The sequence below is a fragment of the Aotus nancymaae genome, unplaced genomic scaffold (assembly GCF_030222135.1).
Source record: "Aotus nancymaae isolate 86718 unplaced genomic scaffold, 86718_ANA_hifiasm-v0.15.2.pri h1tg000108l, whole genome shotgun sequence".
Taxonomy (NCBI): domain Eukaryota; kingdom Metazoa; phylum Chordata; class Mammalia; order Primates; family Aotidae; genus Aotus; species Aotus nancymaae.
In genome coordinates this window covers 21,503,570-21,530,188 of record NW_026988523.1, presented here as the reverse complement: position 1 = coordinate 21,530,188, position 26,619 = coordinate 21,503,570, and the positions used below count along the sequence as shown (strand labels likewise).

Below are 26,619 nucleotides of genomic sequence, written 5' to 3'. Positions count from 1 at the left end.
ATGGGCTTTGAATAATTCACTGTAAATTTTGCAAGGGAAAGTCTATACAATTTTTCCTTTTGGTTGAATAATATGGTTATTTAGGAAAAAATTTAGAAAAAAAATCAATATTCTAATTAGTAGTTATGGCAGCATTTTGAGTACTATTAAGTACTACTTTGTGTAAGTGGTACTAAGTGCTACTTTGTATAACTGGTATTAAGTACTATCTAAATATAAGTCATACCAAGTATAACTTAATATACGTTTTACTGAGTACTTACGGACATGGAAAATGATGAGACAATAAAATTTAGAACCTGAATGGCTAGAAAAGAAATCTCAAAAACTGTTCAGAATTCTGAGATTTTACCATACTTACAAGCTAAAATTTTCACTTATTACTTTTCATATATGTTAGCAGAAGGCACAGACTCCTGAGTCAGAGACTAAGGTCATTATTACTATTGACAAAGCAAGTAGTATAAGCATTAGCATATTTGCTCCAGTTCCCTTTGCCTCCATTTCACACAGGGGTTATATAAGTGGTCCAGTGGATTATTTACATGTGATGGGTTTTCATTACAGCTGAGATACTGGGGGCCAAGAGTCCGATACTTTTTGAGCAAGCAACAAGCATAATAAGCAGTAAACAAGCCAGTTCCCCTCCTGTGGGGGTGGGGGAAACAACTATACAGGTATCTCCATCAGGCTTTGATCTACTCAGCTGCCTATGTGACCAGCTACAGAAACTTCTCAGTTTGAGAAGACAGCTAAACCTTGAAGTCTGGCACACTCAACAATAATGTGTTGAAAAGTTCAAGTGCTGTTGCAACTATCTGTCCCAACAGAAGAACTGAAAAGTGATTCCCAGTTTCCCTACACTAGACTCTCTGCTACTGAAGGACGTGACCTCAGATTTATGCATTTTTATAATCTCAGTGGCTGGCACAGACTAAACACTATCTATGTACCCATTTCTGTATTAGTTGCCTAAGGTTGCAGTAAGAAATTACTGCAAACTAGATGGTGTAAAACAACAGACATTTATTCTTTCAAAGTTCTAAAATACAGAAATCTAAAATCAAGATGTAAGACAGGTCATGCACCCTCTGAGGGTTCCAGGGAGAAAGCCTTTCATGCCTCTGATTCCTGGCGTTTCTTGGCATGCAGCTGCATTACTTCAATCTCTGCCTCCACTGTCAAATGGCTTTCTTTCCTCTATGTGTCTGCAATCTCCTATTCTTATAAGGACTTGAATTTGGAGCCTACCCTAATCTAATATGAACTCATCTAAGTTTAACCAATTATATCTCCAAAGAGCCTATTTTCAAATAAGGTTATATCTAACATTCTGAATGAACATGGATTTGGGGAGGACACTATTCAACCCAGTATAGTATTTATATTTTCTTAGTCACCTTCATATCTAGTCTGTGAGTATGTGAATGTATCAACACACGAATGTACAAGTGAACAAATGTGTGAATTTAAGACTATGTAATTGAGTTAAACAATGGTTCTGATGGCAGAAAATAATATTAAAAGAGAAGGATTCAATATTCTACATGCTAATTAAAGTTGATGGTAGATCGTACAAGTAGAGTGGTCTCACAGGCAGTTGGAGTCATGTCAGTTGAAACATGTCACCTCCCTGCTACTGCCCTTGTAATATAATATTCTTCACAATGATAATGCTCTATTATCCCCCTCCACTTAGTCATATGACATTACATTCATTCTACAAGCCTCAGTTCCTTTGCCATCTCATTTGGCTATTTCATTCCATATGATTTTTAGTTTTAAAAATTCCTCTTGCACTTACTGACATACTCCTAATTTATTTAATTTTTTATTTTACATCATGTATCTGTTCCATATATTTGAGGTTCTAGTGTAATGGGCACTTGAAATTCATCAAGAATAGCTCTGCTTTCTTTTCTAATCCTTCCCCTTTCCACTTTCCCTACATAATAGTATCTAAAATGATGCTGACAGATAATTAGAACTCAGTAAGAACTTACTGCCTAAACTTTCATATTAATGCTTATGCAAGGTTTTCATATGGAAATTAATTTAGATTTTGTCTGTATTTTATATATTTCAAAATAGAGGAACCAAGGTAATAATATTTTTAGTGTTTATTTGTAGAAATATTATTTGCTTCTGTAATAAATACAAACGTATCAATAACATATTGATAGCAAATTGATTTCAAAAACACTTGATATTTCTGTTTTGATTTTTATCACTCCATTGTCTTTGTTGTTTGGTTACCTTAATGTGTGCTCTGTTTTTCTTAATTGTACAGTTATCATTGGTCTGTGCTTTTAGTTCTATCATACTGTAAATTTTTTTGTTTTTATAAAATCAGTTTTGTGTTAATTTCTAATATTAATATGCTGTTTGTAATTGTCTTCATGTCCCCAGATAGTGAAACACGTTTTGTTATGCTTTTGGCAGTTATACAGTACCAGCAGTGGCAGTCTGCTGTTAACAAAGCAGACTATAGCTCTGGCTGATGTTGTGTTAGTTTCAGTGAGAGGTTGCCTTTTAAGACTTTTTTTTTCCAGTTTTGCCAACATGCCTTATTTATTCATGATTTCATACATAATTTGATTTTATGGCATTTTCCCTTTGGTTGACAACATGTTGTGCTATACCAAAAGATGTCTTTCTGGTTTGCATTTCTCCAAGTGTGATTTCAATTCTACATGATACATCATAGTTTAACTTATTGCATTTTTTTTTTGTTTTTAGTCTACAGACATAGATATGCCTATTTGTTGGCATTATGCAAATCTTATCTTTAAAATATCTATATTTTGTTTACAAACAGCCAGTTTTAGAAAGATTTTGTACTTAACAAAAAGTAGATTTGTAATATTTTAAATGCTTGACATTATAGGAAAACAGTACTTATATGAAAATATTAAGGTGTCATAGTCAATGAACCTGCTGTTTTCTTGTTTTCTATGCTGTATTTTGTAATACACATATTCCATACAACAAATTATTTTCTAGTCCATTTTCATGGGGTAGTAAAATTTTATTATGAAATACTTTATTGTTTATTGGCTGCAATGAAATTAGGTTGTAATAGAGGAAAACTAGTGCTGAAGGGGAATAAGGAAAACCTGGGATTTTCAGAATTCTACCTTCTTTGATTTCAGAACCACTAGCTGCTAATGACTAGCCTTTGGATAATTTTCAAGTATGTCTTCCAGAATGGCCATAGAATGTAGTTAACCTCTTCTTCCTCAAAAGGGAAAATAAATTAAAAGGTAAAAATAACACTCATTTAGCAGTTTGAAGGAAAGAGAGAAGTACCATATCTACTTGCTAGATGTGATGGACTCAGCTACTTACTTTATCGAAAACTAGTTAGGCCAACAAACAGCTGCTCTTTGAGGATCAGTAAGTGCTGAGTATGGCTCTGGCCACACCCCAGCTGGGGAGTAGCCTGCAGTCCCCAGTGAAAGTCCCCAGGGGAACTGTACCAGCAGCACAGCAGTTCTCCAAATTAGATGATGCTTATTTCAGAATCTGGGACTCCTGATGTAATGATTTTACAACACAAAAAGATATATGGAGGACTTCCGCCAAGATGGCCAAATAGGAACAGCTCCAGAGCGCAGTTTGCAGCGAGAGAGAGGCAGAAGGTGACGGATCTCTGCATTTCCAACTGAGGTACCAGGTCCATCTCAATGGGACTGGTTGGACAGTGGGTGTAGCCCAAGGAGGGCAGACCAAGGCAGGGTGGCATGTTGCCTCACCTGGGAAGTGCAAGGGACCAAAAGACTCCCCAACCTACCCAAGGGAGGCCATCAGGGACTTTTCCAGACACTCAGCACTCTGGTTCAGATACTGCACTTTTCCCACTGTCTTTACAGCCCACAGACCAGGAGATTCTCACCGGTGCTGCGCAGGTTTTCAGCACAAAACTGGGTAGCAGTTTTAGCCGGTGCCTGGAATGCCTGCAAGACAGAACCGCTATTCCCCTGAAAAAAAGAGGGCTGAAGGCAGGCAGTCAAGTGATCTGGCTCGGCAGGTCCCACACCCATAAAGACCAGCAAGCTGAAACCCACCGGCTTGAGATTTTTGCAGCCAGCACAGAAGTTTGAGCTCAAAGTTTGATCATAAGGAACTTTACACAGCAGATGGATGGAGCTGGCAGCAGCTCAGCAAGGCCTCTGCAGGCAGACTGTGACTAGACTCTCTCATTCCTGAGCAGGACATCTCTGAAAAAATGCAGCAGCCCATCAGGGACTTATAAATAAAGACCCATTTTCCCAGGACAGAGCACCTGGGAAACGGGGTGGTTGTGAGTTCCAATTCAGCACACTCAAACATCCCTGCCAAGTAGGTCTGAAGGGAGCAATGGAGCTCCCAGAACAGCACTTGAGCTCTGATAAGGGACAGACTGCCTCCTCAAGGAGCTCCCTGACCCCCGTTTATCCTAAGAGACACATCATACAGGTGAGCTCTGGCTGACATCTGGCACGTACCCTTCTGGGACGAAGCTACCAAAAGAAGGAACAGGCAGCAATCCTTGCTGTTCTGCAGCCCCCGTGGGTGAGTCCCAGGCAAGCAGGGCCTGGAGTGGACCTCCAACAATCCTGCAGCAAAAGGGCCTGACTGTTAGAAGGAAAAATAAAAACAGAAAGATATAGCTTCAACATCAACAGAAAGGACGTCCACTCAGAGACACCACTGGAAAGTCACCAAATGCAAAGACCAAAGGTAAATAAATCCATGAAGATGGGAAGAAACCAGCACAAAAATGCTGAATTCACCAAAAACCAGAACGCCTCTTTTCTTCCAAGGGATCACAACCCCTCAGCAGCAAGGGAACAAAACTGGATGGAGAATGAGTTTGATAAATTGACAGAAGCAGGCTTCAGAAAGTGGGTAATAAACTTCTCTGAGCTAAAGCAGTATGTTCTAACCCAATGCAAAGAAACTTAGAACCTTGAAAAACTGTTAGACAAAGTGCTAACTAGAATAACCAGCTTAGAGAAGAGCATAAACAACTTGATGGAGCTGAAAAACCCAGCACAAGAACTTCACGAAGCATACACAAGTTTCAATAGCTGAATCAACCAAGCAGAAGAAAGGATATCAGAGATTGAAGATCAACTCAATGAAATAAAACAAAAAGGCAAGATTGGAGAAAAAAGACTGAAAATAAATGAGCAAAGCCTCTAAGAAATATGGGATTATGTGAAAAGACCAAATCTACATTTGATCAATATACCTGAATGTGACTGGGAGAATGGAACCAAGTTGGAAAACACTCTTCAGGATATTATCCAAGAGAAATTTCCCAACCTAGCAAGACAGGCCAAAATTCAAATTCAGGAAATACAGTGAATACCACAAAGATAGTCCTCAAGAAGAGCAACCCCAAGGCACATAATTGTCAGATTCACCAGGGTGGAAATGAAGAAAAAATGCTAAGGGCAGCCAGAAAGAAAGGTCTGGTTACCCACAAAGGGAAGACCATCAGACTCACAGCAGATCTCTCAGCTGAAACCCTAAAAGCCAGAAGAGAGTGGGAGCCAATATTCAACATCATTAAAGAAAAGAACTTTCAACCAGAATTTCATATCCAGCCAAACTAAGCTTCATAAGTGAAGGAGAAATAAAATCCTTTATGGACAAACAAATGCTGAGCAGTTTCGTCACCACTAGGCCTGCTTTACCAGAGCTCCTGAAGGAAGCACTACACATGGAAAGGAACACACAGTACCAGCCACTGCAAAAACATATTGAATGGTAAAGACCATCAACACAATGAAGAAACTACTTCAACTAACAGGCAAAACCACCTGCTAGTATCAAAATGGCAGGATCAAACTCACACATAACAATATTAACCTTAAAGGTAAGTGGGATAAATGCCCCAATCAAAAGACAGAGACTGGCAAATTGAATAAAGAGTCAAGACCTATTGGTGTGCTGTATTCAGGAGACCCATCTCATGTGCAAAGACACACATAGACTTAAAGGGATGGAGGAAGATTTACCAAGCAAATGGAGAGAAAAAAAAAAAAGCAGAAGTTGCAATCTTAGTGTCTGATAAAACAGACTTTAAACGAACAAAGATCAAAAGAGACAAAGAAGGGCATTGCAAAATGGTAAAGGGATCAATGCAACAAGAAGAGCTAACTATCCTAAATATATATGCACCCAATACAGGAGCACCCAGATACATAAAGCAAGTGCTTAATGACCTACAAAGAGACTTAGAGTCCCACATAATAATAGTGGGAGGCTTTAACACCCCACTGTCAAGATTAGATCAATGAGACAAAAAATTAACAAGGATATCCAGGACTTGAACTCAGGTCTGGACCAAGCAGACCTAATAGACATCTACAAAACTCTCCACCTCAAATCCACAGAATATACATTCTTCTCAGCACCACATCACACTTACTCTAAAACTGACCACAGAATTGGAAGTAAATCACTCCTCAGCAAATACAAAAGAACAGAAATCATAACAACCAGTACAATCAAATTAGAACTCAAGATTAAGAAACTCACTCAAAACCGCACAACTACATGGAAACTGAAAAACATGCTCCTGAATGACTACTGGATAAATAATAAAATGAAAGCAGAAATAAACATGTTTTTTGAAACCAATAAGAATGGACATACAATGTACTAGATTCTCTGAGACACATTTAAAGCAGTGTCTAGAGGGAAATTTATAGTAATGAATGCCCACATGAGAATCGAGGAAAGATGTAAAAGTGACACCCTAACATCAAAATTAAAAGAATGAGAGGAGCAAGATCAAACGTATTCAGAAGCAAGCAGAAGACAAGAAATAACCAAGATCAGAGCAGAACTGAAGGAGATAGAGACACAAAAAAAAACCCTTCAAAAAATCAATGAACCCAGGAGCTGGTTTTTTGAACAGATCAACAAAATAGATAGACCATTAGCCAGACTATTAAAAGAGAAATGAGAAGAGAATCAAATAGATGCAATAAAAAATGATAAAGGGGATATCACCACCTATTCCACAGAAATACAAACTACCATCAGAGATTACAACAAACACCTCTATGCACATAAACGAGCAAATCCAGAAGAAATGGATAAATTTCTGGACACTTATACTAAACCAGGAAGAAGTTGAATCCCTGAATAGACCAATAACAAGGTCTGAAATAGAGGTAGCAATTAATAACCTGCCAACCAAAAAAAGTACAGGACCAGATGGGTTCACAGCCAAATTCTACCAAATGTACAAAGAGGAGCAGGTACTACTCCATCTGAAACAATTCCAAACAATACAAAAAGAGGGAATCCTCCCTAACCCATTTTATGAGACCAACATAATCCTGATACCAAAACCTGAGAGAGACACAACTAAAAAAGAAAATTTCAGGCCGGTATTCATGATGAACATTGATGTGAAAATCTTTAATAAAATACTGGCAAACAGATCACAACAGCACATCAAAAAGCTTATCCATCACGATCAAGTAGGCTTCATCCCGGGGATGCAAGGCTGGTTCAACATATGCAAATCTGTAAACATAATCCATCACATAAACAGAACCAAAGACAAAAACCACACGATTGTCTCAATAGATGCATGGAAGGCCTTTGACAAAATTCAACAGCCATTTATGCTAAAAATTCTCAATAAACTAGGTATTGATGGAACGTATATCAAAATAATAAAAGCTATTTACAACAAACTCACAGCCAATATCATACTGAATGGGCAAAAACTGGAAGCATTCCCTTTGAAAACTGGCACAATACAAGGGTGCCCTCTCTCACCACTCCTATTCAACACAGTATTGGAAGTCCTGGCCAGAGCAATCATGCAATAAACAGAAATAAAGGGTATTCAATTGGGAAAGAGGAAATCAAATTGCCTCTATTTGCAGATGACATGATTGTATATTTAGAAGACCTTATGATCTCAGCCCCAGAGCTCCTTAAGATGACAAACAACTTCAGCAAAGTCTCAGGATACAAAATCAATGTGCAAAAATCACAAGCATTCCTATACACCAAAAACAGACTAACAGAGAGCCAAATCATGAGCTAACTCTCATTCACAATTGCTGCAAAGAGAATAAAATACCTAGGAATACAACTAACAAAGCATGTAAAGGACTTCTTCAAGGAGAACTACAAACCACTGCTCAAGGAAATAAGAGAGGACACAAACAAATGGAAAAACATTCCATGTTCCTGGTTAGGAAGAATCAATATCGTGAAAATGGTCATATTTCCCAAAGTAGTTTATAGATTCAATGCTATCCTCATCAAGCTACCATTGACGTTCTTCACAGAATTGGAAAAAAACACCTTAAACTTCATGTGGAACCAAAAAAGAGCTCACATAACCAAGACAATCCTGAGCAAAAAAATAAAAATAAAACTGGAGGCATCATGCTACCTGACTTTATACTATACTGCAAGGCTACAGTAAACAAAACAGCATGGTACTGATATCAAAACAGAGACATAGACCAATGGAACAGAACAGAGGCCTTGGAAGTAATGCCACACATCTACAACCATCTGATCTTTACCAAACCTGACAAAAACAAGCAATGGGGAAAGGATTCCCTCTTTAATAAATGGTTTTGGGAAAACTGGCTAGCCAGGTGCAGATAGCTGAAACTGCACCCCTTCCTTACACCTTATACAAAAAGTAACTCCAGATGGATTAAAGATATAAACATAAGACCTAACACCATAAAAACCCTTGAAGAAAATCTAGGCAAAACCATTCAGGACATAGGCATAGGCATGGACTTCATGACTAAAACACCAAAAGCAATAGCACCAGAAGCCAAAATTGACAAATTGATCTAATTAAACTTAAGAACTTCTGCACAGCAAAAGAAGCTATCATTAGAGTGAACCAGCAACCAGCAGAATGGGAAAAAATTTTTGCAAGCTACCCATCTGACAAAGGGCTAACATCTAGAATCTACAAAGAACTAAAACAAATTTACAAGAAAGAAACAACCCCATCAAAAAGTGGGCAAAGGATATGAACAGACACTTTTCTAAAGAAGACATTTATGCAGCCAACAAACATATGAAAAAATGCTCATCATCACTGGTTATTAGAGAAATGCAAATCAAAACCACATTGAGATACCATCTCACACCAGTTAGAATGGCGATCATTAAAAAATCTGGAGACCAGAGATGCTGGAGAGGATGTGGAGAAATAAGAACAATTTACACTGTTGGTGGGAGTGTAAATTAGTTTAACCATTGTGGAAGACAGTGTGGCAATTCAACGATCAAGAAATAGAAATACCATTTGACCCAGCAATCCCATTACTGGGTATATACTCAAAGGATAAATTGTTCTCTTATAAAGATACATGCACACATCTATTTATTGCAGCACTGTTTATGATAGCAAAGACTTGGAACCAACCCAAATGCCCATCAATGACAGACTGGGTAAAGGAAATGTGGCACATATACACCATGGAATACTATGCAGCCATAAAAAAGGAGGAGTTTGTGTCCTTTGCAGGGACGTGGATGAAACTAAAATCCATCATTCTCAGCAAACTGACACAAGAACACAAAACCAAACACCGCATGTTCTCATTCATAGGCAGGTGTTGAACAATGAGAACACATGGACACAGTGGGGGGAGCATCATGTACTCGGGCCTGTTGTGGGGTGGGAGAGCTAGAGGAGGGATAGCAGATGGATGCATCCATCCATCTAAATTAGGCATGTGTATATCTATGTAACATGTATATCTATGTAACCAAATTAGATATTCACATGCCTGATTTATATCTAAATCAGGCATGTGTATATCTATGTAACCATGGCATATGTATATCTATGTAAACAATCCTGCATGATCTGCACATGTACCCCTGAACTTAAAGTATAATAAAGAAAGAAATCTAATCAAAATGATTACTGGGTCTTCAATAAACAATATGCTCATTAAAAAAAGATATATGGAAGGCATTAACCAATCAAAATACAATTACATGTCATCGTTGTTGCCTTTCCTGTTCCTCACATGATTTTTCCGAATAAAATGCCTTCATAGTTCACTAAAAATTTGTGTCAACTATGAACACCTGCACTCAGTATAAGTGAAACTTCATGACAGTAGGTAGTTAACAAAATAAAAAGGGTGCTGGGTGCGGTGGTTCACACCTGTAATCCCAGCACTTTGGGAGGCCGAGGCATGAGGATTATGAAGTCAGGAGTTCAAGACAGGCCTGAGCAACATGGTGAAACCCCATCTCTACAGAAAATACAAAAATTTGGCGGGTGTGTTAGCACACGCCTGTAATTCCAGCTACTCAGGAGGCTGAGGCAGGAGAATCTCTTGAACCTGGGAGGCTGAGGTTGCAGTGAGCCAAGATAGCACCACTGCACTCCAACCTGGAGAACAGAGTGAGACTCTGTCTCAAAAATAATAATAATAATAATAATAAATAATAAAAAGGAAAATAGTGTGGAAAAATCTTCAGTGTAATGTAATATTTTAAAAAGTTTATATATACTGAATTGCATACAAAATATTTAAAGGTGAAATAACTTGAGATTTGGGAGAAGCTTTGAAACATTCTAAAAAACCTGTTTCCCCAACCTAACAAAAAAGTGGGAGTTGGTAGATAAAACATATAAAACAAGATGTGGGTAATGTTTGAGGCTAGCTAATAAATACCTGAGGACTCAAGTAGAATCTCTACTGCTTGTGTGTGTGTTTGAAATTTTCATACTACATTGTGGTTAAAAATAATAAAGATTGAATATAGGCTCCTGAATATTAGCTATTGTGTCTTTACAGGTTTTCAACAATTATTTATAGAGCAAGAACTTAATGAATACTTACAAACTCTATGTATTGTTATGTGCACATTTCTGTTTATACTGACACAGCTTCTTACAGAAAGTAGTTTAACTTAAATGTTGAAAGATTTATACTACAACCATAAAGCCTTTAACAAGATGCTTCTTTTTAGATTAATTTATTGTGAATAACAATGAGACATTCTCTCTAACAAGAAACAATTGAATTACAAAAGGATTTACTTTTAGTTCTATATTCTGCAAAGACATTATACTGAGAAGGTCAATTATGTTTTGTATAGAGGAGGAGTTTAAATAGCAAAAGTAGCAGCAATTACTCCGTTTTCACCATAACTTGATTTAAACAAGTCATAAGCTTAAGTTGAGAATAACTGTGAAGAAATGATGTCCCTGTATCCAAGGCCCTGTATTTGACAGTCATGTAAAAAAAAATTGAATTTGTTTGATATACAGAAATTTTAAGTCAGATAAAACATTCTGATTCATTAACCAAAAGAGAACATGATAGAATAAAAAATACTTCATATGCAAATAGGCAAATACTTCTGTGGCTTCAATTCTTTCTTCAATTCCTCTTCAGGTAACTATTCCATAAATGAAAATTCATATTTATCTCACTTGATTTTTGAATCAGAAAATCTATTAGGAAAAGTAATACAAATGCGTTATTTTGAAATTGTGTTTAGTCCCTTTAGATTGTCATGTCTACACCAACCACTGACATTGCAAGGACACTTGAGGACATTTTACCCCTGGGTGGAGAGTGTTATATAGTAGTCATGCTACTTTGAATTTAATTTTACAAACAAATAACAGAAAGGACAGCAGGTGTTTTTGTCTAATAACCATTGGCTATGATTAGAGATATTACAAAACTATGAAAATTAATGTTGACATACCACTTTGAAAGCTAATTTTCTTGTGTGTGACATGCCATAGCATATCGAAAATATGTGTATTCCCACGTGCCAGAATAACACATTATTTGTTAGAGCCATTAGTTCTAAAAGCAGATGTTGTCTACTTCAATCAATTTTCAGCTATAAATAGTAGCTTTTAACCACATTTGTGAAAGGCAGATACTTTCAATTAGTATTTTTCAGTAACTACATGACATTTATTTTGAGGAGAAATTTAAGGCTGCCAGAATCTATCGTAGCATAGGATTATCTGGATAAAAAATACCCAGTATAGACAGTAGTCTATGCAACTTTAGGAAACAAATCCATTTTCCCTCTGATTTTACACAAGAGGTGATGAATGTGACTACCCTTAGTGACATGGAACAAAAATGGGAATAGATTGCATGAATTAGCGAAGTCGAGATGCATAACCTAACTCTCCCAATGACTGTCAACTTTTTGAGGTAATCCATTTGCTTTCTTTCTCAAAGAAACATACACACTTTGAATTTCCTTTTCTTATTAACGTAAAAAGCCAAATGGAAAGATACATAGATCTTGTTTAGAAAATCAATTTCATTCATCCTAGTCTATATGTAATCATACAGTACAGCTGCAATAAGAGATTATGTCGCCTCCGGTTTCCACAGTTACTGCTGGCTGACTACTCATGAACCCTTTTCTTATCTGTCCAAGTCAAATACAGTTTCAGAACTTCTCCCTATCTCTGTCTCCATATCACTGAGCTTGGAGAGGTGGAGAGGTGAGGTCTTCCTGTTCTTATTGTTGTAATTATGTTAGCTTAATTTATGTTACTAATAGCATGTCCAAGCATAGAAGTTTCTTTTCCACATTTTTTTTAAAGATACTGTAGAAAACCTGGGACCTATAAATATTCGTCAATTTGTAGGTGAGAAAGATCTTCAAGGATTGACACTTTGATTTATTATTCTCATTTGCTGTATTCTAAAATTTTCCCCTAAAATAAATGTCTATTCTAAATATCATAGTGGTTGAGAAAATGAAATGGAGTGGATTTTTGGGAACTGAAGTGTAGTGTTGGGAGCAGAAAGGAAAATTAGGTCATAATTTTCAAGATGTTTCTACTTTGCTGAGCATTGTTTTTACTATAACTGAGAAAATCTCTGAATTGAATATAGGCAAGTTGAACAGAGTGCTTATTGGTATCTACTAGTATGCCTATTATCTTATAAATTTTCTAAATGCATTCATTCATTCTTTGTTTACCTTAATTTATTGAGTACATAGTGACTATCATTATGAATAAGTGAGATAAAAATTCCTGCCATCATTGGACATAAAATTCTAATTACTAGATACATTTAAAACCAGAAAAATGAAAAATAAATGCAATAAGAAAATAAAGCAGAGAAGGGTGACAGAGAGGGTTACAGTGGCCAGATATTTTATATAAGATATCTATGAGAAGCCTCACTGAGAAAATATTATTAATAGTTTAAAGATCTAAAAGTGATTAAGGAAGAAATCATAGAGATATATGAGCAATGGGGGTCCGGAAATAGAAAACAGCACATGTAAATGCTCAGATAGAGAAGCAAATGTGTAGTCTTCAAAGTAGTGAAAAGACCAGTGAAGCTGGAGTAGAGTGAGAAAATGGGAAAGAAGTCCACGTGAGCTTAGAGAGTAGTGGGAGGCATAATTATATAGTTCTTCAGTGCCACTTTCCACTTGTGTACCAAATGAGGTGATTGAAGGACTGTGATTTGAAGAGTGATATAATCCTACTTAGGTTTAATATAATTACAGTGTATTTATAAGAAACCAGTAAAAGTGCAAATACACACAAACACACACACACACACACACACACACAGTGTGGCAAACTTCTCTCTAAAATATTTGAAGAGAACAGAAGATTGTTGTCTTCCCTTGGATAGCACTACTAAGCTCTGATTAACAGACTTTTGTAGCTACTATAATCTAATTTATAGGTACTGATTTTTTAGGGGTTGTATTAGGCCATTCTTGCATTGCTATAAATTCCTGAGGCTGGGTAAAATATAAAGAAAAGAGGTTTAATTGGCTTACGGCTCTCCAGGATTTACAGGAAACATGGTCCTTGCTGCTCAACTTCTAGGGAGGCCTCAGGAAACTCACAATCATGGTGGAAGGCAGAGCAGAAGAAGGCACTCCACATTGTGAAAGCAGCCGCAAGAGAGGAATATGTGGGAGGAGATGCCAAACACTTCTCAAAGACCAGATTCCATGACAACTCACTCCATACATGAGAACTCCGCCATGTGATCCAATCACCTTCCACCAGGCCCCAATCCTAACACTGGGACAACATTTCAACAGGAGATTTGGTTGGGTGCAAATATTCAAACTATATCACAGGTGTAATGAAGTATTTTTAGTAAAGAAGCATAGGATTCCTGAGGCTTCAGGTAGAACATAGACTCTTGAGGCTAGAAAGAAATTTAAAGATAATCTAGTAAAACCTAGTTGGTGTTATTAGTGAGAAAACTGATTCCCAAAGGAGGTGATATATCCTCAAATCACACAGCTCTGAAGTTCCCAAACCATGGATTGGACAGGTCCCATTTCGTATTTCAAATCCAGCCATTGTTCTCTCATGTTTGCAATATAATAGAAATATGTACCCTGATTTTAGTTTTGCCACTAATTGATGGAGGATTGGAGTAGCTTGCTATTGCTATTTAAGTTTTCTCGTTTATAAACAAGAGTAAGCTCTAGTTAATTCTGACTTGTTTTGACCCAACTGTATTTCTCAGTAATTCCAGATACGTGGAAATGGCTTAACGTATAGAAATTTACTTAATGTCTCCTTAAAGGAGACAGATACTGTTTGTTTAACTAATTAGCATAATTCTGTGAAATATCTGGATTATGTTCTTCTTTTTCTACATATATTTTAAATGGATTGATTGGACTGACAAGTTGTTTCAGGATTTTATGTTCCACAATCTCTACCCTCTCTAAATAAAGATAATAAACTGAAAGTGACATTTCCTAAGTGTCCAGTGATGGTTAGGAAGAAGAAGGATGAGCAACAGGAGAAGGTAGGAAGAGGGAGAATGAGGAGGAGTAGGAGAAGAATAATTAATCTATTTAATCAATTAATTATTAATTAAGGATGATGAGTGCGAGAATAATTGACTCAATTATTGTTTTTTCATTATCTCAAAATGTTTAATTGTCAATATTTGTACATATTCAGGGTGTACTACATAGTTCGATATGTGTATATACCGTGTAGTATTACCAATTATCACAATCTAATTAATTAAAACATCCTTCACCATCTGTACTATACATTTGATCCCCACAGTTTATTTTATAGCTGAAAGTTTGTGCCATTCAACAATGCTTTGTGAAGAAAAAGTACTACATCATTTTCTTTTAACATGAAGCACTGTGCTTTGAATACTACTTGAATGTAGGATTGATTTAATCCTGGGTTCTTTCCTGGGGAATGTTATGTTTCAGTACAGTTCTCACCAAAACAACTTAAGGCATTGATATATGTGACAGGTTTCTTCCAATTTAGAGGACTAGGAAAATGTTGAGCTTCAGATCATTTATTGGAGTGATACATGTGGGAATAAACTAAAATGAGGAATAAAATATTTCTTACACGAATCCAAATACCGTTAAGAAGACTCTAAAGAGAGACTTTTGATTCTCTAGAAAAGGAAAAAGTATGCATTAGATTAAAAATTCAGTATGTAATTTTAAATTTACAAATTGTTTTTCACAATCCAAGACCATAAATGGATTTTTCTAAGCTTTTCAGTGCAAAAACAAAAAAGCATTGTGAAAGATACAGGATATGCTACTTGCCTCCTGTGGTGCCATGATCAAAGAATTCATAATATGCTAATGCATAGAAATATTCCATGATTTTAATCTCATTTCAGTTAATATTCTATTATTATTTGACATTAGAATATATCCTCATAAATCAAGCAAATCGCATATACTCTCAACAGTAATTTGACATTGTTGCAGGAACAGTGGGATATGGATTGCTGAGGCTCAAAACATACTTACTTTTTAAAAGACTTTTTTTACATGTCTCTTATCTTCAACACACAGTAAAATGCTTTCAGGTGTATTGAGTCCTGCTTGAAGCCTCCACATTCTTTCCCACGTTGTTACTACTTTTTTGATGGTTGTACAAAGTTCTATATTTTCACTCTGTTTGGTGAAATAAAGTCATCTGTCCATTTAGTCAATAAGTTCAACTTTCTCTTTCAGATTTTCAGTCTTTATATGTATTTATTCCACAAAAGTTCAAAACATTTGGCCTGCTTGGTTTTCATTTTAAGAGTTGCTAAAAACAACTTAGTTTTTGAGGTATTTCCCTCTAAACACTTTTTTGAAATTTAGTGTGTGAATCCATTCAGTTTGCTCCACCCTGAAATACTCCTCCAATCCTCCAATCTCTGTTCACAGAAGGTTCTTAATTTTTCTTTTTAATATAGAAAGAAATTTCTGCCCATGGTCTCTCAACTTGATTTCAGGGCCAATTATCCATTATTTACCCTCCCTTCCTCTCAAGTTTTCTTATGTTTGGGGCCTTGAAATGGCAAGATGGCTCCTGCAGCTTGATAACCCCCTGTCTATTTTCAGGGTGAGTAGCAGTAAGTAGAGTAAGCCATGGCTATTGACTTATTTAAGGAATAAGAAGCAAGTCAAGACTTTCCCACATTAAATTTCTGTTTGTTTCAGAACTGTGTAATATAGCTACCTCTAATTCTAAGGGAAACTGGGAAAGTTGTTTTATTTTGGCACCTTGTGTTGAACAAAATCAAGGTTCTGTTAGCAGGAATAATGGACCTGTGACTATTGGATAGGCAACCAATGGCAAATAAGGCACCCATTCTTAAATTACATGTCACATTGCTGTTGATTCACTCTGCCCCTCACACAATCAGATACTATAACACTTCAATATATATAAAGATGGCCTCCTGATTAAAACAGAATGGAACTATTTTGAATAAACTATTTATTTAAATGAAAAGGTGATTACAATGAAGTCCAAAGTAATTCCCTTCTTCTGTCCCAATTAAAGTTTTAATAAAACAGTGTACTCATTCATGACAGTTTATTGACAGGTTTATCTTGTGCTAGAAGAATCGTGGATTGTGATTCAAAGTGTTTCCATAATCATAATTTAACTTCCACAATCAAGGGCTTTAGTCCTATTTCCATTCAGTTTTTGTAATTGTTTTTCATGGAATATAGATGTAACCTAAAACTCTTCCTAATGGCTGCAAACATCCACTGAGGTGAGCTGATCCTTTCTTAGCTTAGGCAGCTTGATTAGAAGATCTGAGCTATCCTGATCCAAGTCACTTCAGAATTCCATTTATACTGCAGGACTCCCAAAGTCACCTGGCTTTAACAAACTCTATGAAATATGTATTGTAGTAGATTGTGCTTGGCTAAACTGTAGAAAAACTATAAAAATATTATGATGATATTAAGATGCCAGTATCAATTACATCTTACTTTGTGTGGCTTCATTCAGAAAAAGCATAGCAGCTCACATTTTTTTCCAAAGCATATCTGGGCTGCCTAAAATCTCTCTAGGTGAGAGTTCAGACAACTCTCACTAAGAAGGGTGTGAGATCATAATTACCTAGAAAAATATCTTTTCTCCCTTTTTTTTTTTCACTTTATGTGCCTTTCTTGGGCCAGTAACATGATAGATAAGAGAGTGGTTGAGAGCATGAGTTCTGGCTTATTTTCATATCCTGTAACTTATGAGATATCCTCTGTACCTAACTTCCCCACCCATAACTGGAGACAATTATAGCATTCACCGCATATATTGGTTGCAAGGACTAAGCAAGCATTAATATATGAAAAATGTGTCATAGCCCGTCGTGTACATAATGAGTTCTCTTTATTGTATTAGGGTTCTCCAGAGAGACAGAGACAATATAATAGCTACAGATACACATACACACATGAGATGGGATTTATTAAAGGAATGGACTCACATGATTATGGGAACTGAGAAGTCCCACAGTTGATCACCTGTAAGCTGAAAAACTGAAGAAGCCAGTCACGTGGCTTAGTCCAAATCTGAAAGCATCTGAACCAAAGAAGCGAATAGTGTAACTCTCAGTCTGAAACTGATGGCCTGAGAACCTGAAGGACTATTGGTGCAAGTCTTGGAGTCCAAAGGCTGGAGAACCTGAAATTCTGATATCCAAGGGCAGGAGGAAAAAAAAAGGATGTCCGAGCTCCAGAAGAGAGTGTGTATGAGTTTGCCTTTCCTCTGATGTTTTGATCCATTCAGGTCCTCACTGGAATAGGTGTCTCCCCACTTTGAGTGAGGGCACATCTTATTCATTCCACTAATTCAAATGTTAATCTCTTCTGGAACCAATCCATACAGGCATACTCGAGATGATGCTTTTCTAGCTATCTGGATATCCCCTAATCCAGTCAAGTTGACACCAAAACTTAGTGATCACGTTGTATAATTGTGATTATTACTTTATGGTGTACATGAGGAATGTGTCAATAGTTTGATGGCTCTGGATATGAGAGAGGTTGTGACTCAGACCTCTAGTATGTATATATTGAGGATCTGATAAACTATGTTCAGAATGACTTTTTTTAATCCTTGGCTTGAAAATTATATATGATTTTATAAGGTCAAACTATTTTTGTTCAGATATGTATTTAATCTACATATTGTATGTAAATATGTGAAATAAATTATGTAACCTTTCATATCATGGTTTTAGCAATTATTTACATATGATGTGGCTTTTTCCGTTTATCCTCCAAAGAATCATTTTAATATCAAAAGATAATATATGATAAAAATAATACATGAATACAAAAATAAAAATAAGTTAACATAACCTTGTAAACAAAAAAGCCAATAATGTCTTATATTCAAATGATTTCAAAGTGGATTTACTATTCAAAATTTACTTTAAGGCTGAACTAGAAACACTAAGGAAAAAACTTAAGGATTTTCTCCCTGCTAACTGAACAGATGAAGCTCTTCAAATAAGTTTCTAATCTTCCTGCCAGCTGATAAAAGGCTCTCATTTATATTGTTGTGGTTCACCCCACAAGTAAGAGAGAACAGTGTCTTTTGAATACTCATTTGATTTGTGTTGTTGCTGATGTCATCCAAAGAGACTTTTTTTTCCTCCAATCACAGGATATTTTGGTTAGTGGGAAGCCTTGTCACTGAGGTGAAGGAAATGCTCTACATTGTGTAAGTTTGTCTGAAAAAACAAACTAAATATTTGTTTCTATGTAGATGTGAGATAGTAATTTAAGTTAATTCATCATTTTTTGTAGTCTCATCTGGAAAATAATGTGGCCCAAGATGGTTAGGCATACTAGATTGCTTCTGTCTTTAGAAGAGTCATCTGATACATTCTGATTTTGTTTCTACAAACATAATGTAATATTAAATTGTTAGAAAAAGTTAAGGTATAATACCTATGTAGTTCTTCGTGAAGAACAAAATCATGTGAAAAAGAACCACATAGGACCACATTTTACTGTTTCTATTAGTATTTTAAATGAGCCAACTTTTAAAATTACAAATTGTCATTCTTTAAGCCATTGTACAAATTTTATAGCAGCACACACACACACACACACACACACACACACACAATTTGCTTATTCTCATAAAAGGCAACATTTGTAAGGGCCATAGAACCAATTATTTCCTGGTGATTTTGTGGGATCACTGTTAATGCAGTTATGATTCTGAGTTCAGAATTTTATTCCAAGCACCAGAAAATGTTAATAGAAAGCTCTTGCATTGTGAGTGTTGTTACTTGGGTGACATTTTTGATAAATTAAGTTTACCTCTGCAGGACTCCTAGAAGGTGATATTACCTTTGTGTTTTTTGTTTTGTTTTGTTTTTTAATGGCCCAGTTTCTGACAACTATTGAGCTTTAGTATCTCCATCTACATTAGCATTTTAAAGATGATCAGTTTTGAAATTACATTTTAGTCGATCAAAATCCTAAACAATAATATAGATTCTAGAATGTCGTATTGTTATTTGGTGACATAGCTGTCTCATGACTTACAATACCAGAAATTAGATTATGATTTTCCAGCTCATAAATTCATTAAAAAATTTCAGTGCCATAATTATTTGATTTTCTCCAGTGGAGAGTTTTTAAGAGTTTTCACTGTTACATTTTCTCACCAACATAAATCCACGTCAATTTTGTTTGGTGGGGTTTAGCAATTTTGTTTGGGGGGTCTAGCAGTTTTGTTTGGCGGGGTTGGGAGGAAAAGCACTTTGTTAGTATCTACGACTTCTAATGTAACAACATACATTTTCTTCTTTCTTCAGAGATTATATTTCAGTTATGAAAGCTAATGTAGATAAACACAGAAACTATCAGGAATGGTATACTTTAGTGGAAATCACAAGATAAGAATCTATTATACAACACTATATTGCTATAGAGGGCTTAATTACAAATACAGTAATATAGATGATAGTTAATACAGTTGTTCAAAAAAGTAAGTCATTGTAAGTTAGCTTGTTAAGGAAGATCATTTAGGGTAGAAAAAATTAATTTAAATCTTGAACTAGCTAAGCAGAGGAAAAAAGACATTCAATTCTGTAAAAGAAAATTCCATGTTGTTGAAATTGTACATGGCATACTTAGAAGGGTAACAAGGCAGATTTGTAAGTGGGGAAAATATTTCATTGAGTAATTACAGCTAGAGGTTGTCAGAATGTAAAGGCTTCCGCGTTAGGCAGAAGAATTTATATTTTTTTATATGAAAGATACTAAGGTATCATGCAATCAGAAATTGATCGGTTTAAGTTGATTAGCTTGGCAATACAAACCTAATACAATTATTATTATTTTTAAACCTACATTCAGGCTTTTCAGAAGCCAAGTTCTTACTTTAAATAAGACACAAAGGGATGACCTAATAATATTCATTGAGGACAACAATGATTGTAAAAAGAGACAAAATAGTGAGTCCAAAGAAATTTGGTTTGGAGGGATGCTAAATTGTACCACTTTTGGAAGCACACTGAAATTTTATTAAATTATTTAAGTGATACAATTTCATTTGTTTTCAGGCTTTCAATGTTCAACAAAAAATTATTGATTTGCATTTAAACTGATGGGAAATTGGACATGAAACATATTTTAAAGAAAAACATATTATGAAAACAAGTCTAGTTTTTAAAATGTCTACCACTCACTGGGCAGTAAGAAAACAATATTAAATATATGTTTTTAAAAATCTTTTACAACAAGGGACACTTCTAGTTTAGGTCTGAATTTGCTTTTCTAGCTTCCTCTCTAGCTTAATTAATGTATTTATTCCTATCAAATTTATATTCAGTTTGAAATATTAGAGGGTCACAGATAAACAGATCTATGAAGGATGAAATAAAATTACCTTCTTTAAATCATATTATACTTTTAAAAAGCTTAAAGTTTATTGTTTAGATTTTCAAATTTGAATTCATAATGCAGAGATTTTAAGAGCAAAAAGTTTTGAAGGTTGTAATTCAAAGATTTAAGCATAAACACTATAAACTGATTTAGGTATTTTATAATAAAATTGTGAAATATATATACGTATATATATAATTGTGTGTGTGTGTGTGTGTAATTGTTTTCTCTCACAGGATACAAGTCATGTATGCGATTTGATAATAATGACCTGTTAAAATGAATATTATGGGGGGTGAATACCAGGATGTTATAAAAGATCTTGGGAGAGAACTGATTGCTCATATTTGTAAAATAATTGCATGTGTCAATATTCCTCAATCACACTAACCACTTAACAGCCTGAACTTGTGTATAATGCTTTTTAAACATTTTTATCTTAATGTATAATGTGATTTAGTGAAAACTATATTTAACAGTAATTTTTGACAGAAAATAGCAGGTGTATGCTAATTTTAAAAATGTATTTTTTGTAAGAGGCTGGGCGCGGTGGCTCACGCCAGTAATCCCAGCACTTTGGGAGGCCGAGGTGGGCGGATCACAAGGTCAAGAGATCAAGATCATCCTGGCCAACATGGTGAAACCCCATCTCTACTAAACATACAAAAATTAGCTGGGCGTAGTGGCGCATGCCTGTAATCCCAGCTACTCGGGAGGCTGAGGCAGGAGAATTGCTTGAACCCAGGAGGCGGAGTTTGCAGTGAGTCGAGATCACGCCATTGCACTCCAGTCTGGCGCCTGGCGACGGAGCAAGATTCTGTCTCAAAAAAAAAAAAAAAAAAATGTATTTTTTGTAATTTTTTTAACTTCCAGAAAAGTAATTGTGTTTATCTTTGTGTGTCTCATGTTTCTCACTTTGAATGTTGATGTGTTTCTTTTTATCTTTTGTTATAACTGGAAGAGAGATTTATCTATTGATTTTTTTGAGCTATATTATCAAATGCAGCATCAATGTGGACAGAACATTTCTATAGCTCTCTGAAAAGTAAGCAGATTTTTCTGTGTACATCACTTAACCAGATGAAGTAATAAATTATTTGGATTATATCTTTTCATTATGTTAAGAAGCTGTGATTCTGGAGAAATACAGACCAGGGATATACTTTTAGCTCTGGTACTTAATAGCTGCTTGATCTTGGACACGTTTAGTTGGTTAAAGTTTTTACAACTCATGTGCTTATCTATAAGTTAGGATAATAAGCATGCTTATATCAGGGAGTAGTGAGAGTTGTGACAATAAAAGAATCTTGTAATACTATTATGCACATGAGAAAAGCTCAATGAATGTTAACATCAGCTAATATTATCTTTAAAATATAACCTACATCTTCAACTGCTTCACCCACTTACTCATTGCCTTCTTGCAAGCCAAAATTATTAGTAGATAATTGAATTTAGGTTAGTAAATTAAAGTGTGCGTGTGTGTGTGTGTGTGTGTGTGTACTTCCTTTAGAGACTCAAAAGTTGAGGGATCTTTGAAAGTGACATTTCTTTTTCTCAGAGTGTAAAATTATTTTCAACAGTAAGACTGTCGAGTGTCAGTAGTGTCAACATGAGCCCTAGGCAACACTGCCAAAACTGAGATGGCCAGAGCAGCAGCTGAGAGAGACAGAGTGACAGAATTTTATTTGGTTTTATCTGTCACTGAGCTAATAATCAGCTTATGTTTGCTTAAATGACTGTGGGTGCCTAATTCCAAATTTATATTTAAAGTATTTGTCTGAGAATAACAAATCTATGAAGGCTGAAATAAAATGGCCTAACCAAAAAAATAAGCTAATCTTTAACTTCAAAAAGATTCTGAAATTATATTGTTTAGGTTTTAAAGTTTGGATCCACACTGCAGAGATTTCGAGAGCAATAAAGGATTAGAAGGTTGGAATAAGGGACCTTTGAAATAAGATTATTACTGCTCAGAGAGGATTTAACCATGAGACGAGGTAATTGTTTTTCTATCAACATGTGTTCTAATACTTCAGTGCAAAGCATTACACATCTAAAATACATGTCCTGAATTTGAGCAATATTGTTTTGCATATTTTTGAGGGTTTTAAAGCAACACAAAGAGGTCATACATGTCCATTTAAATACATTCTTGATCATGTTATTAAAATGGCATCTATTTTTAAAAAGATGAAACACAGGGCTACAGTGTAATATTATGCATGAGTGCATGAATTGTTGAAGAGAAAATAAAATGTTCCCTCTTCTGAAGAAACAAATGGCTACAATAAAGAAAATGCCTACAATATTTATTTAAAAGATGAGGGTAGGAATAACATTCATATTAATAGGAATAGGAGTTTACATTTATTTCCTGTTTATTCTGTACACAGGCATTCTTTTAAGTGCTTTACCTGCAATTGTGCTTTAATTCTTAGAACAACCCTATATTTATTTCCTGTTTTCCCAATGAGGTAAACGAACAGAATTCAAAGTGACAGTCTGAGTCCTAAGAAAATGGTCTTAAGCCAATATGGTGCATTGTCACTCAAGAACCTAAACATTACATCACAAATAAAAGTTACTGTGTCTTTGGTGTTGTCTTGCTATGACAATAAATGACTGTTTTCCCTGAGGTTATTTGTTAAGTCCTACCATCTGCCGCCACCGCCCCACCCGCGCCGTTATCCTGTGAAACAATACTTTCAACACATATTAAAAAATAAAATTTAGATTTTCTCCTCTGAGTTTGTCTTCATACACACATGTAACTGTGTGTCATTAAAATTGATAAGGTTCAGTCATATTCAAATTTTAAAATGGGGTTGGCATCTTCAAACTGCTGAAAGGAGATGAAAAAAAAAAAAAGAATACAAAGTGACTGGCCCAGACATGAGAGATGTTCACCAAACAGTTAACATTACTGGACCAGAACAGAAGTGATCTATTATGGCAGCCTTTAGTGTGTGGCTTATTCTTCTTATGTGTAACATTTCTACTAGAGTTTACAAATTTGATTGTACATAGTTGCCACAGAGCCCCCAAATGCATGTCAATTAAAAGCCATCTGATGCTGTCCTCGTCTCTACAGAACTTTCAACTTATCTTCTTTGAGACATATTCCTCCACATTGACAGTGAGCTGGTATTTCAGGAATCCCTAACAACAGTTTTGGGTGTTGACTGACATACATAATGGACCTTGCTACTACTGTGTATACACAACAGTTCTCTAGGACTGCATATTTTAACATGAGATTCCCGAAACCTACTCCTAGAAATTCTTATGTCTGGGGTGGGGCTCGGGAACTTGGTTCATCAATCATACCTAGCATTTTTATAGTTATTTTTCACATTTATTTCCATATAGAAATTGCTTCAATCATTTTATAACAACACTTTATTCAAAGTTTGTTGTTTAAGCATATTTCAAAACATTTATTACCTATTTTTTTCAGTGTTGGTACTGCTAAAATGCGGTTATATAAATAGCATGCTCTGCTTTCATCATTCAAGTTTTCACATTAAATGTAAGAAAAACAGTCACTATTTTTGGATCCTTATTGCACTCTTAATCAATTCACCTTTCCTCTCAACAAAAATCAAGTATCAGGAATGAGGGTGAATTTTGTTTACAGATGATATGGTCAGTGGTTGTGCTACTGAGGAAAGTGAAGAAATTTTCCAGTATAGCCTGTGAGATAGAAAGAGTCTGTAGAGAATAACCATGGAAACGGACTGGCAAATGATAACACTTATTGTAATAACCTTGTCTCTTCGGTAGTCACTAAAAATGACAGAAATGCATGCAAGAACTGATAGCCAGAAAACCACAAGGTACAGCCTTTGGCAAATGTGGTGTAGAACCCCCTTTGGAGTGTACTTCTCTCCACTGTGATGATCTCACAGAGTCCACCGCCTAATGACAATGCTGGGCAAATTCTTAGAATGATTAGGAGGATCCCTGCTAAGCTGTGTGAATGAATGGTAGCTATGGTGACTGGTATCTTCAAGTTGTTCCCAAAGTATCAAAATACTCTGTGTCATGACAATGAATACTGCAGTGCCAGTGGATGCAGGGGTGGAATCCCACTGGAGAGGTCTGCTTTGAGGCTTCATTCTGACTGTTGGCCAACCCATGCATAGACTTAAAAGTAGGTATAACATACCTAACATCTTTAATGAGAGAAGTGATCATATCTTAAGTTGATTTCATTCAAAACAGAAAAATTTTGGAGTCAAACATTTCATTCATATTGTTTCATTATGATCATTTACCAAGTGTAAGACTCTGCTGTTGGTGGGATTTATATGTTACATCCTTACATCCTGGCAACAGATCAGCAAGTGAAATCACAGGTTAACACATCGGGACTAAGAAAGCCAAACATAGTCCATAGTCATGCAGAATCATAATCTGAACAAATGTTTTCTTGAATTCCAAAGCTTGCACTCAAGGTTAAAGAGGCTAACTAACTTGTCACAGGTCACAGGGTAAAGTATGACTGTAAAGTCAGATACTCACACTCCTACTCTAGTCCTCTTTTGACATGCATATAATGTGTATCCTGTGGAGAAGAGCAGATCTTAAATAAATGGAAAATATTATAGGTTGAACAAAGATGACTAGAATAAACAGTTGTCTAAACATCTCAAATATGTCACATGATTTCTCAGTGACATAAACATTACTTGCTTTTTAGCTAATGATTTTTTTCCAAATAAATTTTAAGTGAACTCTGGAAGGTATTTTTCTCCTTATAATTCTTTCCCCTAAAAGATTTTGACACACTTCCTGAAAGATAAGGATTTCCAATATACTTTAACTGGTTCATATCATGGTATTTATCATGTCAATTGCTTTTTGAAAGTCTTCCTTTCTAGTTTCCTTCTTCTGTTCCTCCATAGCCTATTGTTCCTTCACTATAGTTTATTTATCCCTCCCCTTTCCTTAGTTCCTCTCTGGCTTCTTTCCCCCCTCCTATTTTCCTTCTTTTATTTAGAATGTTTACTGAAGTATTAGTAAGCAGATGTCAGGAACGTTGGCACATGTTTGATAAAATACAGCAGAAGACCTGCTTGCCACCCATGGGGTCACAATCCTTAGCCCAAGTGGACCATAAATAGAGTGTCTTACCAATGTATATACGTGAATCAATTGTGGCTTCTTTTATTTGTGTTAATATTTAAACATAAAAAGAAACAAAGTGAAAATATACTTAATACAAACTAATTTTGATTGTTAGGACATTTGTCTCCAAAATTCTTTTAAAATTTTTTGTTTTTTATACTTAAAGTGCTGGGATACATATGCAGAAAGTACAAGTTTGTTACATAGATATACACGTGCCATGGTGGTTTGCTGCACCCATCAACCCATCACCTACACTAGGTATTTCTCCTAATGTTATCCCTCCCTTAATCCCCAACCCCCGACAGGCTC

The 26,619-nt window shown here is 35.6% G+C and overlaps 1 protein-coding gene and 1 pseudogene across 4 annotated transcripts in view; one reads left to right on the top strand and one right to left on the bottom strand.

Annotated features, from left to right (window-relative positions):
• The window catches only part of BRINP3 (BMP/retinoic acid inducible neural specific 3), a 523,484-nt gene that overhangs the window by 490,387 nt on the left and 6,478 nt on the right, over positions 1-26,619 (top strand). The gene's annotated exons all lie outside the window — the stretch shown is intronic.
• On the bottom strand, positions 24,786-25,343 carry LOC135272317 (integral membrane protein GPR180-like; annotated as a pseudogene).